The sequence below is a fragment of the Furipterus horrens genome, unplaced genomic scaffold, assembly GCF_987537825.1.
Source record: "Furipterus horrens unplaced genomic scaffold, mFurHor1.1.pri manual_scaffold_1, whole genome shotgun sequence".
Lineage (NCBI taxonomy): Eukaryota > Metazoa > Chordata > Mammalia > Chiroptera > Furipteridae > Furipterus > Furipterus horrens.
In genome coordinates this window covers 195,894,813-195,909,107 of record NW_028327171.1, presented here as the reverse complement: position 1 = coordinate 195,909,107, position 14,295 = coordinate 195,894,813, and the positions used below count along the sequence as shown (strand labels likewise).

The window sequence follows — 14,295 nt, the reverse complement described above, 5'->3', positions numbered from 1 at the left end:
AAACAATGTTGCTATACATGGTTGAGAAAGGTAATTCTGGATCTGTCACCAAGTGGTGCTTGTTGGACAAATTGAACTTTTTGTGTTTTAATTTCCTCATCTGTAATAAGGGAGATGGATTAAAAGATATTTTAAATGCTCTGATCCTAGGAATTGACACAGATGTATGTACACACACATAATTATGCAGGCCACTTACTAAAATAATATATATAGTAAAGGAAGTATTTCCCATATATATGTGGTAAGACAATTGATTAAGACTAGGTTATGGAGCCTCTTGAAAGTGGACAAATACAGTAATATTATCCCTCATTTATATATATAAAACCTTGATAATGCAACCCAACTGGAGATAGTGTTTTTTTACTCATTATATTGTTCTCATAACTGTTGTTCTAGTTCAATTTAAAGAGTTTAATAGTTCCTTTTATTAACTTTCAAAGAAGATAAAGAAATTTTTTCTTTCCATCTTAGAAATCTTCAAGGAATTTATGAGTAGGGCTGTGTCATTTTTGTACCCTTTACACAGTAAAGATAGTAGATATTTAAGTTTAAAATGTAGTTCAGATAAACATCTCAAATATTGAACAAGCACTTCCATGACATTTAAAAGAGGAGGATATGTCCTGCAATAGAATAGGCAAGAGTGAGGGAATTCCAAAGAGGCATCAAAGATGAGTGTAGTACTGATAAATGAGAAGGAAAAGGATAACTTTTCTGATAAGAAAAATACAGAAAAAAGGCTTAAATTATGGAGACCTTTAGAGAAATGACTATGTCAATGGCTGGTGCAAGATTTTGTATAGAAGCAGAGAGAAAAGAATCATAATACTGAATGGTCACTCTAAAGCAATCAGCAATTAATATGGCAAAATGAGAATATAAAAATGATGTCTTTTAAGGTATTAGGTTCAGAATTTGTATAATGCAATGGATTTTACTTCTACTCTATATAGCAATATATCCTGAGGGAATTTGCAAGTGAATAAATCACTTGTCTAAAACCAACATCTTCAATTTGTACTGTTTACATTATTTTTTTATTATTATAGTATCATATCCGGGTACTTATATATTGGGCACTGTCAAATTATTGGGAATAAAGGAATAAAATAAAAATTTTAAAAACTCTGCCTTTGTGAACTTATATTCTAGTGTGTGAGAGCAGGGCAGAGAAAGTAAACAAGTAAAATGTATAACAAATCAGATGGTGAGAAGTGCTATGTAAAAAATAAAGCTGGGAAGGATGTTTGAGGGATTCTTAATATTCTAAAAGCAGACAGTGAAACCTTCATTGATTTAAAATAGCATTTAAATTCTATACAGAACTATACACCAAATCAGGGACAAATTTCTGGCAGCACTATTTCCATATCTATCTGCCTCTACGAAGTTAACTAAAGCTAATCAAGAAAGCAAGCCTGTATCATCAGTTTTACTAACAATCATTAAGCAAAAGGAAAGAATGCTACAGATCTTCACTTTGTTCTTTTTCCTAAAACATTTTGACCTTTAAGAAGTGCTCCAGTCCTTACAATCCTAAACATTCTAGTTTGAGTTTATGAAAAACAGACCCATCTCCCCAAGAACCTAGTCTACTTTTTAATCCCTTAACTCTATGACCAAATTAATCCAGTATAGGATGAGAGGTTAAGTGTTCATAGGTAAGTGCCCTGCATTCTGACTCTGAAGAAAGAATGCAGTCATACATAAATGCACTGACTTTTTAAAATGCAAATGACCTCAATTATACATGAGAAAAAAACCTGCCTCTGCATCCCACAGCAAGCAGATTCCTCCTGCACTCTTTTCCAAATCCAAAAAGGCCAAGAATTTAAGGAAATCGCATAAGCAGAAGTTTGAAATCTCCAGCGTAACCACAGCAAAAGGTACATTATTTTAAAACTAAACAACTATTTGTCCTACTCATATGTATTACCAAAAATATTTTGCAGAAGTGTTCCCAGAAACATCTGAGCAATACAAAATACTTTCTACACAGTTATTTAGTACTTATTAATTTTTAGGATAACTGTTTGAAAGCCTTGCTAACACATTCTTAACACCTTCAACATGTCGATTAAATTTCTAAAGTGTTAAGATTAATTTACTAAGGAAAGTGGTAAAATGTTCAGGTGCTACACAACAGACTTGAGCTGTCCAGGAATGTAACTAGGTTGGCACTGCCTCTTTGCCTTTACTTCTTTTTTTCCTGTACAATTTTATTTTTTAGTTGTTAACTTTGAACACTTGTCATTTGTCTTTATCATATGTCGAATCTAGCAGAACCAAGGTGAATGCAACCAATAATGTAAATTTAATAATGCTCCAGGTTTCTGATGCTAATAAGTCTTTTGGTATTAAGTACAACCAATCTTCACTGAAATCAGATAAACTGCATATTCAAATGTATAGACACATATCAGTATGTATATCAATTTATACACCGCCCCCAATTCAACACACATATCAACTTCAACTATAAAAACTTTATTATATTATATTGATCACACCTTAACAAAATGAAGTTATACTAATTTTTTAGGGAAACAGTAAAAAACAAACCAAAACAGGCAATGTGATAAATTCTGACATAGTTTTCAGAAATAGTTTTCCACATGTGCTCGCCAAGCTCTCTCCCTTAATTGGAGAACAAATCCATACCTCAGCCTGTAGTCTAGATATTAGAGGAAAGCAAGAAGTTACAAATGAACTTAATTCTCTGTGATTTGAATTTATGTTTTAATCATTTAGAAGACAAATAAAATCTGAAAATGTGTTTATATATATATTTAAATTCTTTGTATCAATAGCAAACACCAGTATAACCGAACTACTGCTGCCAAAAAAAGAAGGCAGCATACAGCAAAGAATACTTTCAATGTCATTTAATAAAATTAATCACCTGATTTATCTGTTTGTTGGCTCAAACTCAGAGAAACTGCTTTAAGTTTGATATTTATATTTTATGATTTATTGCAGCTTGTGATTACCAGCATATCTGAATGTTATTTTTAATAAACCAAGTTATTTTTAAATGTATAGCATGCACTCTAAGAAAAATACTGCTCCCTCAATGAAATGAATTAGAAGTTATTTGATTTATAGAAATGTACTGCATGATTTATGACAGCCATCGTAGAATATGTGACTAATTAATTCTATAGTACCTTTCAATAAGAAACTTTAGTACCTTCTTAAATCAAAGCTATTATTATTATTTATTTTTAAGTATTGGCAAATTGTATATGCTTTGTTTTCCTTCGGGTAAGACTAGTGATGGCTCTGAAATTAGCCTTCATGTGCCTGGTAACCAAGAGACAAAAACTGTTGCTTAGCAAAGTAGCCACCAGGAGCATGCATTATCTTAGATTAATATTTTATCCCATCTCTTCCTATTCTTTCTTTCCACACATCCACTTGATGTTTCCAGATTTTTACACCTTAAGCCCTTCAAAGAAGTGATCCCACATAAACTTCTATATGTGAAGTTCTACTAAATGGATTTTTAGAGCTGAGTTGTTTCCCAAGGAATAAAGGATTCTACACCTCCTACATACACATAGTTACTTTCAGAAAGCAATTTTTGTGTTGACCGAAGAGTGAAACTGTCCACAAATTTTAAGTTCTGCTTCATAAACTAACTCAAGGATGAAATTAAGGACCCACAAAAGTAGTGCCCGGAGTTAAATATTTATGGCCTACTATTCCATTTACGAAACAAAACCTGAAACTATTTGAAAATCACTATTCAAATGGAAATAAATGTCCAAGTGTTTTTGAAAAATAAGTTTATAAAATCAACATTTATTATTTTGACAGTTCTGTTTTGAACTAAATTTGAAACGCTATTCTTGGTGATTTACAAATTGGACATGGAAGAGTGAAAATTCAGTTTCCCTGAAGCAAGTCAGCATATTATAGTAGGAATCATAAGACAAGAATTCTTGTTTTAGCTCTGACTTCATGGATAAAGAACTAGACATGTTAAGATAGTTACAAGAATGTTCAGGGCTATACCATATAGCTTCCGATATTATAAAAAGTGAAGAATTCTTTGTACTGGCAGTGGGACTGCATGGACTATTAAGCAACATGCTAAATCATTTTAACTATGTGTTGCTTACTAGAAAAAGCCCAAGCATTCATGGCACCAAGGACATATTGAGACTGTATTTAAAAATTAGCCATGGTTTACCTATAAGATGATAAATGACATGCAGACAACAGCAAAGACTATGTACAGTTTTGATAAAAGGCTCACTTCAAATTTAGGAATCTTTTATTTTCAATCCTGAAAATATCAGCATGAAGTCCAACCTTTCAGGTAGATGTACCATTTCTTTTACCAACCTGGTAGTGATTCCTGGTAAGGTCATTTTGATTAATACAAGCTCATGCTATTTCTCGTATCACAGAGGTGGGAAGTTAGTAAAGCATCAAAGTTAATAAATATTCAAAATATGAAAACTTTTCAAGCAATGGAAAATGAAACTAATTTCCTTGGCTTTAAAAAAATAAATCTGTAATTTCAGTATGTTTTAATTGTCTAAAGTCCTTCAATCTGTGCCACTGTAAAAGGGCACTGTTTCTAATGCTGTCTTTTAAATTTGTGATCCTGGAAGAGGGTATTATTCATTAAACAAATAAAATTTTCTGTGCTAAAATCTATGAGAACTAAAAAAAAAAAGCAGACAAGATAAACTCTCAATGAACTTATAAGCTAATAATAGCTAAAATACAGGGTGGAACAAAAGTAGGTTTACAGTTGTGAGTACGCAAAAGTTTATTACTGTATTATTATTTATTAATTATTGTATTATTTTCCATACAAATAACTGTAAACCTACTTTTACTCCATCCTGTATGTATTATATGTGAAAAGTTGGGCAAGTATAACCAGTTCACCTGTAAATTCCTCCAAACATGTATTTAATAACAATGATTTAAAATCATAAACTATTTTGAAATGATAAGAATACAACCCGTTCTGAAATAAAGGAGAGGCTAAGCGGCCATTTATGGTAATCTTCCTAATGATGCAGACCTAAGTAATAAATAATAAAATCAACATCTTTTTTTCAAGATCATGGCTAGAATGACTCTCTCCAAGTGAACTTTATAAACTGAATCTACTGTTGTTTAAAAATACAATTTCTAGTAATCACAAATAAAGCTAGAGCTTTGAAAATTTTCTTCACAAAGGGACAATGCTACAAAAAAGTCATGAAGGCTATGCTTTTACTGTTATTTCTTGCCCAGGAAAAAGGCTCTATCACCAAGTAAATTATTAAAATTCTCCAGGGCTCAATTTAGTTATCTGTAAAAAAAATAACAAAAAAACAAACAAACGAAAGAAACCCCCGAAGGAGTTAATACGCTCTTCATGGTAAAAGTTTGTAAAGTTTGTAAAGTGTGAATTCCCCAAATATAGTAGAGTTTATGAGTCATACACTATACCCACACAAGCATCACAATAAATTCTCTCGTAACAAATAATTCTCAAAATACAGCACTTACTAATGTTTCACCTAAAGTTGGTATTCCTTGACTTTTATCTTTGCTTCTTTTCATCAGTTACTCCAACTAAGGGGTGTGGACACAGAATAAAGGGAAGTCAAGAGGAGGCATGGGGTTATGTCAAAACATGCATTAGTGGTTTTAGTTATTTTTCACTAAATAATGATGTCCTGTTTGCCTGGGCTTTCAGGGATATTTAGAAAATATTTGTAATAATTAAATAAGAATTTATGTCCAAGATAGGGACACCAAAAGCACAAGCAACAAAGGGAAAAATATATGAACTGGAAGTCATCAACATTAAAAACTTTTGTGCCTCAAAGGGCACCATTAAGAAAGTGAAATGACCGAGCAATCAACAGAGACCATGACCCTAACCACCACCCTAACTCTCTTAGTCCCCTACACAACTCGCCATCAGGAAGCCAGGTCTTTGAGCATGAGCTCACCGGTGACTCCGGGTATGGCACAATTTCCTTAATTACTAAACCTTTATTTTCTTGGCTGGGTAAAATGTAAAAAGACAATCCCCAGAATGAAAGAAAAAATTTTAAATTATATTTCTTGTATCTAGGATAATAAGAACTACAACTCATTAAAAAGACAACTAACTCAGATTTAAATATGGGCAAAGGATCCAAACAGACATTTCTTAAAGATATATGAGTGGCCAGTAAGTATATGAGAAGATGCTAGGTGAATTTATTGATAAAATGTTGTGTATCCAATAAAATGTAATATTATTTAGGAATATAAAGGAATGAAGTACTGATACATACTACAGTTTGGGTGAACTTTGAAAGTATTATGCTAAATAAAAAAAAGCTTATCACAATGAAAAACTTATTGTGTAAGTCCATTTACATGTAATGACCAGAATACGTAAATCTATAGAGAAAATAGATTTCGTAGTTGCCTGGTACCAGGGGTATGGAGAGGTTGAGGGATGATGGCTACCAGATGCTGGGTTTCTTTGGGGGGGGGGGGGGGGGGGGTATGAAAATGTCCTAAAACTGATAGATGCAAAACTTTGTGAACATGCTAAAAACCAATGAATTGTACATCTGAAATTGGTAGATTGTATGGTATGTGACTATTTCAATAAAGCTGCTAAAAAAAGAATCTATGATGTCCAATTTATAAATTGCAATATAATCTACCATGAAGGGGTGAGGATTGTGAATCAGGAAATCTATGTTTTAGCCCAATTTATGTCATTCCTGTTTATATTGTTCTTCCTCTTACATGAAATTTAAAACTTCCTGCCTCACACTCAGGGTTCCTCATAATGTGGATTTATAGTTAATGTAATACTTTCTTCACCAACTTGTGAGCATATTAGGTTCATTCTACTTCCACATCTTCATTTTTATTGTCCATGCTACCGCCTAAATAGAATGCACACCCTTTTACTCTACCTATTCAAGTTCTTCAGTATTCAATTTAAATTCTTTCTCACAACTTCCCCTCACTAAATTGCCTCTTTTAAGCTCCTATCGCCCTTCAACACAATGGTGAAAGCTGATATTCTGCCATGTATAAGTCACTCTCTCACACTATTTTCATCATCTGTACTATACCATAAGTTCCTTGAGGATGGGAGCCACATAATCAGGGTTTATTATTTATAGCAACTAGAACAATCCTTGGTTTAATATCTATAAAAATACTTAACTGAATAAATTTTATTATTTCACCAACTATAAAAATATCTAGATTGATAAATGGCAGTAAGTAAAACCAAGGTATTACTATTACTGGTCATAGCAAACAATAAAGCTGCTGATACCATAAAAATAATAATACCCTTTTCAGAGTACAAAGTCAAAACAAGCAACAATTTTTGCTTCAATAATTAAAAAACAAGGTACTTCTTAGACTCCTTCTGCCTATCACTTATACAAATAGGGATAGCAACTCTCAAAAATAATGGTTACTCAGCTTCAGCTAAACTACATTTTTAGCTACATCTATACTGTCATATAAATATAACCAGAAACTCACACGCAAATAACTAGATCATTGGGAATACACTTAAAATTAAAAAAATATTAATTTTAGAGAAGATTCACTAATGTTTGGTGAAGACATAATTACTGTTGGCATAAGTCAACTTTGAGACTCACCCTCCTCCATTTCCTACCCAGGTCATTACTTGGCTACTTTAACTTCTGCTTAATTCTCTCTAACGAAATGTCAGTCTTTACTTCTCTCCTTTTTTAGGGGGAGGACCCTCAACATCAATCTCTTACATTTCAAACCTCTGCCCCTTGTTAGATTCTTCAGAGATACTAGATTAATCCAGCAGCACGTAAGAAAACTCAAACGTGCTTTTCGTCTTTGAATACAGTCCATCTCATAGATGATAAATCCCTTTATTACCTTATCTCAACCCTGAGAAAAAGCAACTAGACATATCAAAGTTTTTCAAGAAGTACTACTGTTTGTTTCTTCTTTTAAACTTGAGGTTCATGTAACTAGTCTCAAGGCTAGATTAAATATATAAGGTAAGGTCTCAACACTGGAGATATAAAATACTGTCTTTTACTTCTCTGTTGGGATAGACATCAGAATATAAATGATTAATCTTTTTCCCCCTTCTTTATGGTAACCTAGTAGACAGGTGAACAAAACTCTGGGTAAAATATAACAAGACATCTTTACAAGGCCATGTCTGGCAGAGCTAAGAAAAGAGAAGAAACGAGAAACAAAACGACAAGTGTGTATATATTAAGGGAAGAGTAGCATTCTGAATAAGAAAAACAAATGGTTACTCTTATCTAAGTTTCAACTGTCTCAAAAACCTATAATTACAGATATGATAGTACAGAATAAGGTTAAAACCATCCTTTCTTCTTAGGACTTTAGAAATTTGACCAAGGCTGACTACATAATGATAGAGTTCGCATATATATTAAATAGCAGAAGAAAACAAACAGCCATTTTCACATTATCAGTTTGTTACTTTAATGTAGTTCAGTCCTTGTTTTTTAAAGCAGACTATTTTCCTGGGATATTATAATCTAGTAATGCTGATTAATTAGTGTACTAGCTTAGGTATCATTATCTTTACCTCCCCCCACAAAAGGCAATCCACTGGTTCCATGATACCACAAGAAATCATTTAATTCCCTGGTAGTGCACAGGTATGTTCCAGAAGAAAAATGTTCTGCCTTTACAAACTTTAATTATCTATCTTCATCCCCCCAAATCTGTAAAAAGTGCTTTGTAAACATTTCAGTCATTGAGCAGATTAAGAAAACAGCACATATTAGTAAGGCAATATTTTTACATTAAAAACTTTAGCATATGTAACTGTGAACTTGAGCATATAAAGAATGAGATACACCAAGACAACTTCAATTAATTTGTTTTCTGAAACACAGGGAGCTTATCTATATCACTGCTGCTGGGTTATTAGTTATCATTTTCTTTCTAAGTTTAATCAACTTTAAAAATTTACAGCAGTTGTATTTTAAAGATAAACATATAATAACATATTAAAAATGTACTATGGTTAAATGCTGCTTAGAAGAGCCAAAAAAAGATACACTGAAACTTATTTTGTGCTCTAGTTGAAATAAGTATTACTTTGTCCAACTGGTTGACCAAAGACTTCCGGCTGGAAGGGGGTGAGGGAGGGTCATCTAAGCAGTTAAGTCTCAGTAAAGAATCATATAGGTGAAACTCACTATTTAGGTATCAAATATAAAATACACTGACAATTACACTAAAAAAATAAGAAAATCATTGAAGAGTAAGTTAATAACTATGTAAAAAATAAACATAGGAAGAAAGCTAGTACACTAATTAATCAGCATTACTAGATTATAATATCCCAGGAAAATAGTATGCTTTAAAAAACAAGGACTGAACTACATGAGATGTTCTTTCTCATTTAGAGAAAAAACTACTGATACTTTTTTAGCTGAAACTAATAGACGGAGGTGGGAGTCTGTTTAGGGCTATAAGAACCTCAACAAGAGTTAAATTCAGACGAAATTCATTTTCATTGTTAACTCTTACACAGCTTACTTGCGTTTACATGCACTGAAGCTAAAAAGGTAATGAGGCAGTTCAAATAACAATTTCCTGTTACGAGCTGCTATTTCTCATTCACGTGAAATAACTTTCATTTAAAGAAATAAAGGCATAATGCCAGATTCCTTTAAAGGATCATATAAGGCCTAAAAATAAATCAGCTCACTAACTCGTCAATAAATACAGGTACATTCATACCATGATATGCCTCATAATTAAAAAAAAAAGAACAAAGCTCTTTATGTATTGATACAAATTAACTGCTAAGCAATACCAAGTGAAAAAAAGCCAGATCTATGACAGTGGATATAATATACTACTATTTGTATAAGAAGCGGGGCAGAGTACATACATACTTTCTTGTGTACGGATACAATACCTCCAAAAAGATAAATAAGAAATTGGTAACACCTGGATGACTGGGGTGGGCGTGACACACTCATGTGCACATGACTTTTTCTATATATTTTATGGTTTGAATTATGAATTATCTGAATTACTTATTAAAAATAAAATTGGAAATACAAAACTGTAATATTTCTCTTTTCCATTATTGCACCAAGTACAATCTCTCCGACTTTTTTTTTTCTTCCTGTTTTATTATGACATATATTCTGCCTTATTAGTCATGGTGTCCTCAAGTTCCTTCGATAGAAATAAGAGTGTAATTCATCTTTGGATTCGCTGCAACTTCTGCTCTAGTGTATTAAACAAAGTAATATTAATGATGAATAATTTTAAAATAGGAAACATTTGTTGAGTACTTGTGAAATGCCTGGCATTTAATATTAACTTAAACAGTTTACATGTGTTAACTTACTTAACTCCACATTTCTATGAGGTAGATATTGTACATTTATGACCAAGAAAACTGAACTATGGAGAGGAAACTTGCCCAATTTCTCAAAGAAGGGAGTTAAAATAAAGCTTAAAAATGAGTATCTATCATTGAGTCCCTAAGGAGGTACTTTATCTCATGACCCTATTAAGTAGGTGGTATTGTTCTAATTTAATGAATTAAGGAAACCGAGGCTGAGAAAGATTTTAAGAAACTTCTGATAACTCACAGATTTCAGTGAGGGCAGGCACAAGACAGTGGTGTCAGCAGGGATTCCCAACCTAATGCTCGTCCCAGTAAGTACATTCTGTCACAGTAAATGCTAACTAAATATTTGAATTACCACAAATGGTTGTCTCAAGTGATACTGTAGTAGAAATAGGTTCACACACAAGAAAAAAAAAACACCACCTTGCCTTTTTTTCATTTCCTATATACTATATCCTTACATTCAGTTTGAGCTCTATTCAATAAAAAAGCCATCACTGGAAGTGACACTGCACATCAAGAAAGACATGCTTGTAAAACTGTGTCACAGGCTACTATAAACAAGTGTACATAACTGTATCTAGTTAGGTATTTATGGATTAAATAAAATTGCAAATTTCAATGATACAGTGTAAAGATTAAGTTACAAAAAAAAATTTCCTACCGTGGAGGAGGAAGATTTTTAAATTGAGGTGAAGTGGGAAATACATACAGCTGGGGCAGAAGTAGGTTTACAGTTAGTCATATGGAAAACAATACACTAATTAACAAATAACAACTCTAGAATAAACTGTTTCAACACAAGAATAAACTGTTTCACCTACTGAGAACTGTAAACCTTTTGCCCCACCCTGTACTTGGGATTTACTATAACCATATTATACTTCAAAAAACAAAATCCAACGTCTGGGAATGAAACAAAACAAATTACTTCTGTGAACAGAAACTTCTATTTATCAGATCTAATCAAGAAAACGAATTTTAGAAAGCAGAAAAAGGAAGGTGCCTTTTATGGATCAGGTTTCTGAGTTTCCTTAAGCTCTTAGGTGAAGAAAAAAAACAAAACAAAACTTTCAACAGGAGTACTAGTTTTAAATCTCCTAAGTGTCTTTTAACATTTTCCAGTCAATTTGTGTCAAAGATTCATTAACTTTCTGAATACATGTGTCCATTAAAAAAAGTTCAAGCAGATTTAACTGTGATTTTTACCAATCCCTGAGAGGGGGTAGAGGTATAATTTAGTACCATGCTCCAAGTGAACGTTCAAATATTAATGAACATAGAAGTCTGGCAAGTTTCACCTGGAATTGTTAAGATTATGAATTTATAAATAAAATGAAGTTTAAATGATCTTTTGGACAAGACTGAAAAAAGAACCCAACAGGAAACTTTTTTATTTTTTTTTTAATTTCACAAAGGAAGTGATTGTCTTATATTCTCTGCTGGGGGAAAAAACTGACTGAACTCATGTTGGCTTGCAGAAAATTTTTCAGAAGGAAAAACAGTAATTTATAGCATCATCAGTACTATATTTTTTCTCACTGTTTGGCAACAAAATCGTCTTCCCAAGCCTTATGGGAAAAAGTCTCTTTATTGCATCTTCTTAATTAAGTTTTTCATCAGTGACAAACTGCTAATGTAATTTTTTAAAGACCTGCAATACAACAAAGTAGGTCTTGGAAAAGTGACTAGGCTACAGAAAAAAAAAAAAAAAAAAAAGACCGTGCTTCTCTTGCCAATCAGTATTTGTTCCTAACCAGAAAACCCTTGTATTAACCACAATTCTATCAGATATACTCTGACAGACCAAATATTTTTAAAACAAATAATCCCTTCACCTTCGGGACCACCTAAAAATAACCGTTTTGGCTTTACTTTTAAATCAGGAAATAAGGAGCGTGTAAACGATTTCAATAGCTGGCAACCAACTTTATCTTTTTTATTAAACCTTTATAAGGCAGAACTTATGTACATTAAGGCCACAATGAAATTCTATGTACTTAAGAAGGTATGGCAGACTTAAATAGGTCATATTGCAGGTCCTTTCAAATTTTTATTTTAATCTTTACTGTGACAATGACTTTTGTGCTGTGCCTTTTCCTAATAAGCAAGAAAAGTAAGCCCTGTGGCTTAAATTATTATCAGTCTCACCCTGGGGTTACCACCGCGTTCAAGACAAATAATGGATATTTTTAAATGCCTACTTTTAAAATTAGTATTAATCAATATATTTAAGTTTAGGCAGAAATAGGTGGGAAACACGGTAGGAGGTGGGGTGGAGATCCAGAGGACCCAAACGCCGTTGGCACGGTTGGCAAAAAATATATAAAAAGTGATGTAAAGCAAGAGTACATCGAGTATAAACGAAGTGTTTCATAACGAAGGATCTCAAGCGATTACCTTATTGAAAAGGGTTAAAAGCGAAACTGTTTTTCAAACACCAGCTTCCCTTTTACAAGATCCCAACAGTTTTCAAGTTATTACAAATATGTTTTTCTTAACACCCCTTTCCTCCCCCAAAAAGAATGCATTTCCATGACTACTGACTTAAAAAAAAATAAAGGGCGAGGGAGTCAAAACTACCTAAAAATGCACAAGTCCTGATCGTTTCGACTACGGAGAAAAAACGGTGTTTCCCCAGTGGAGTGGGAGCAAGGGAACGGGAATGAATAAAATACAGGACGAGAAGAAACCTTTGGTTTCGAACTTTATTGCACAAAGAGAGCGGGGAAGACTAGGTCAGACGTTGCCGCGCTTCTCCTCGCGAAGCGGGCACGGCAGACACGGAGGCTCCCGGGGAGGCAGGCACCTTCACCTCCTCTGCCCTCAACAGTCGCCTCCTTCCTCCTCCACCGCCCGCGGGCACCCGGCGGCGCTGCCCAGGAGGACGGCCGGGCCGGGGGCGAGGCGGGCAGCTGGGGCCGCGCGGGCGGTAAGGGGGGCAGCAGCGCCAGGCCAGATCGGGCCGGGCAGGCGGCCTCCCCCGGGGCGGCTCCCGGTTCCCGGCTCCGCGCCCAGCCCGATCGGGCTGCGGCGGCGGGAACGCGGGCGCCAGCTTGCCGCGGCCGGCCGCCCGCCCGCCCGCCCGCACACCACCGCGGTCCCGGCTCCCACCCCGCCCGCTGCCCGCCGCCCCCCGCCATGAGCGCCGCCGCTGGCTGCAGGCAGAGTGGCTGCCGCCCCGGCCGCCGCTGGCTCCAGTCCGCCGCCATTATTCTTTGTTCGCTGCGAGCGGCGGCGATGTTGTGGGGCTCGGGCGGAGGCTCCATCTTTACCGCGGCCCCTCCTGCGATGGGAAGGCCCCGAGCGCGGGTGTCCGGCGCCTCCCCGTCCCCCCTCCGTCCCCCCGGCTCTCTCCGGCTCCTGCCTCCTCCTCCTGCTCCTCTTACCGGTGGTACAAGCTCCTCCGTCACTGCTTTCGTTCGCGGCCCGGATCTCGCTGGAGTTTTATTCTCTCCCCCACGTAACACACCGCGTCAAACTACACCTCCGCCGCGTCACTCACCAACACTCCGCTTCTCCCAGCCGCCCGGGCCACAGGCAGCAGCAGCCGCCGCGGACTGAGGAGCCGCAGCCAGGGAGCCAGCCAGCGCCGCCCAGTGCCGAGTGCGCAGCGGCTGCGCACGGAAAGAGCCGAGTTCGGCCCGGAGGAGCTTGAGCGGCCCCGCCTTCCCGCTGGAGGCGGAACTTGCCGAAGTTCTTCGGGTTTCTTCGGCCGAGGCGAAGAGGTTCCGCGGGGAGTGGGAAGGCAAAGGTGGGCTGGAACCCACCGGGGGTGGAGTGATATCAGCCCCACCGAGGTGTTTTGATGAATAAAACCCGGCGACGGAAATTTGAAGGAGGAAGTGGGGCTTGCGAGTGACCGGGTGGGGAATTCCCGAGGGGTGTGGACTACTGAATGGAAA

General features: G+C 36.0%; 1 protein-coding gene across 3 annotated transcripts in view; it reads right to left on the bottom strand.

Annotated features, from left to right (window-relative positions):
• The window catches only part of CREB1 (cAMP responsive element binding protein 1), a 52,133-nt gene extending 38,127 nt beyond the window's left edge, over positions 1–14,006 (bottom strand). The window contains exon 1 of one of the 3 annotated variants that reach the window (XM_090282931.1): positions 13,780–14,006. The gene's annotated coding sequence lies outside the window, so the exon portion shown is untranslated. The remainder of the gene's footprint in view (positions 1–13,779) is intronic. The other 2 variants (XM_090282935.1, XM_090282934.1) reach the window with 2 other exon arrangements.
• Positions 14,007–14,295: the final 289 nt, after the last annotated feature.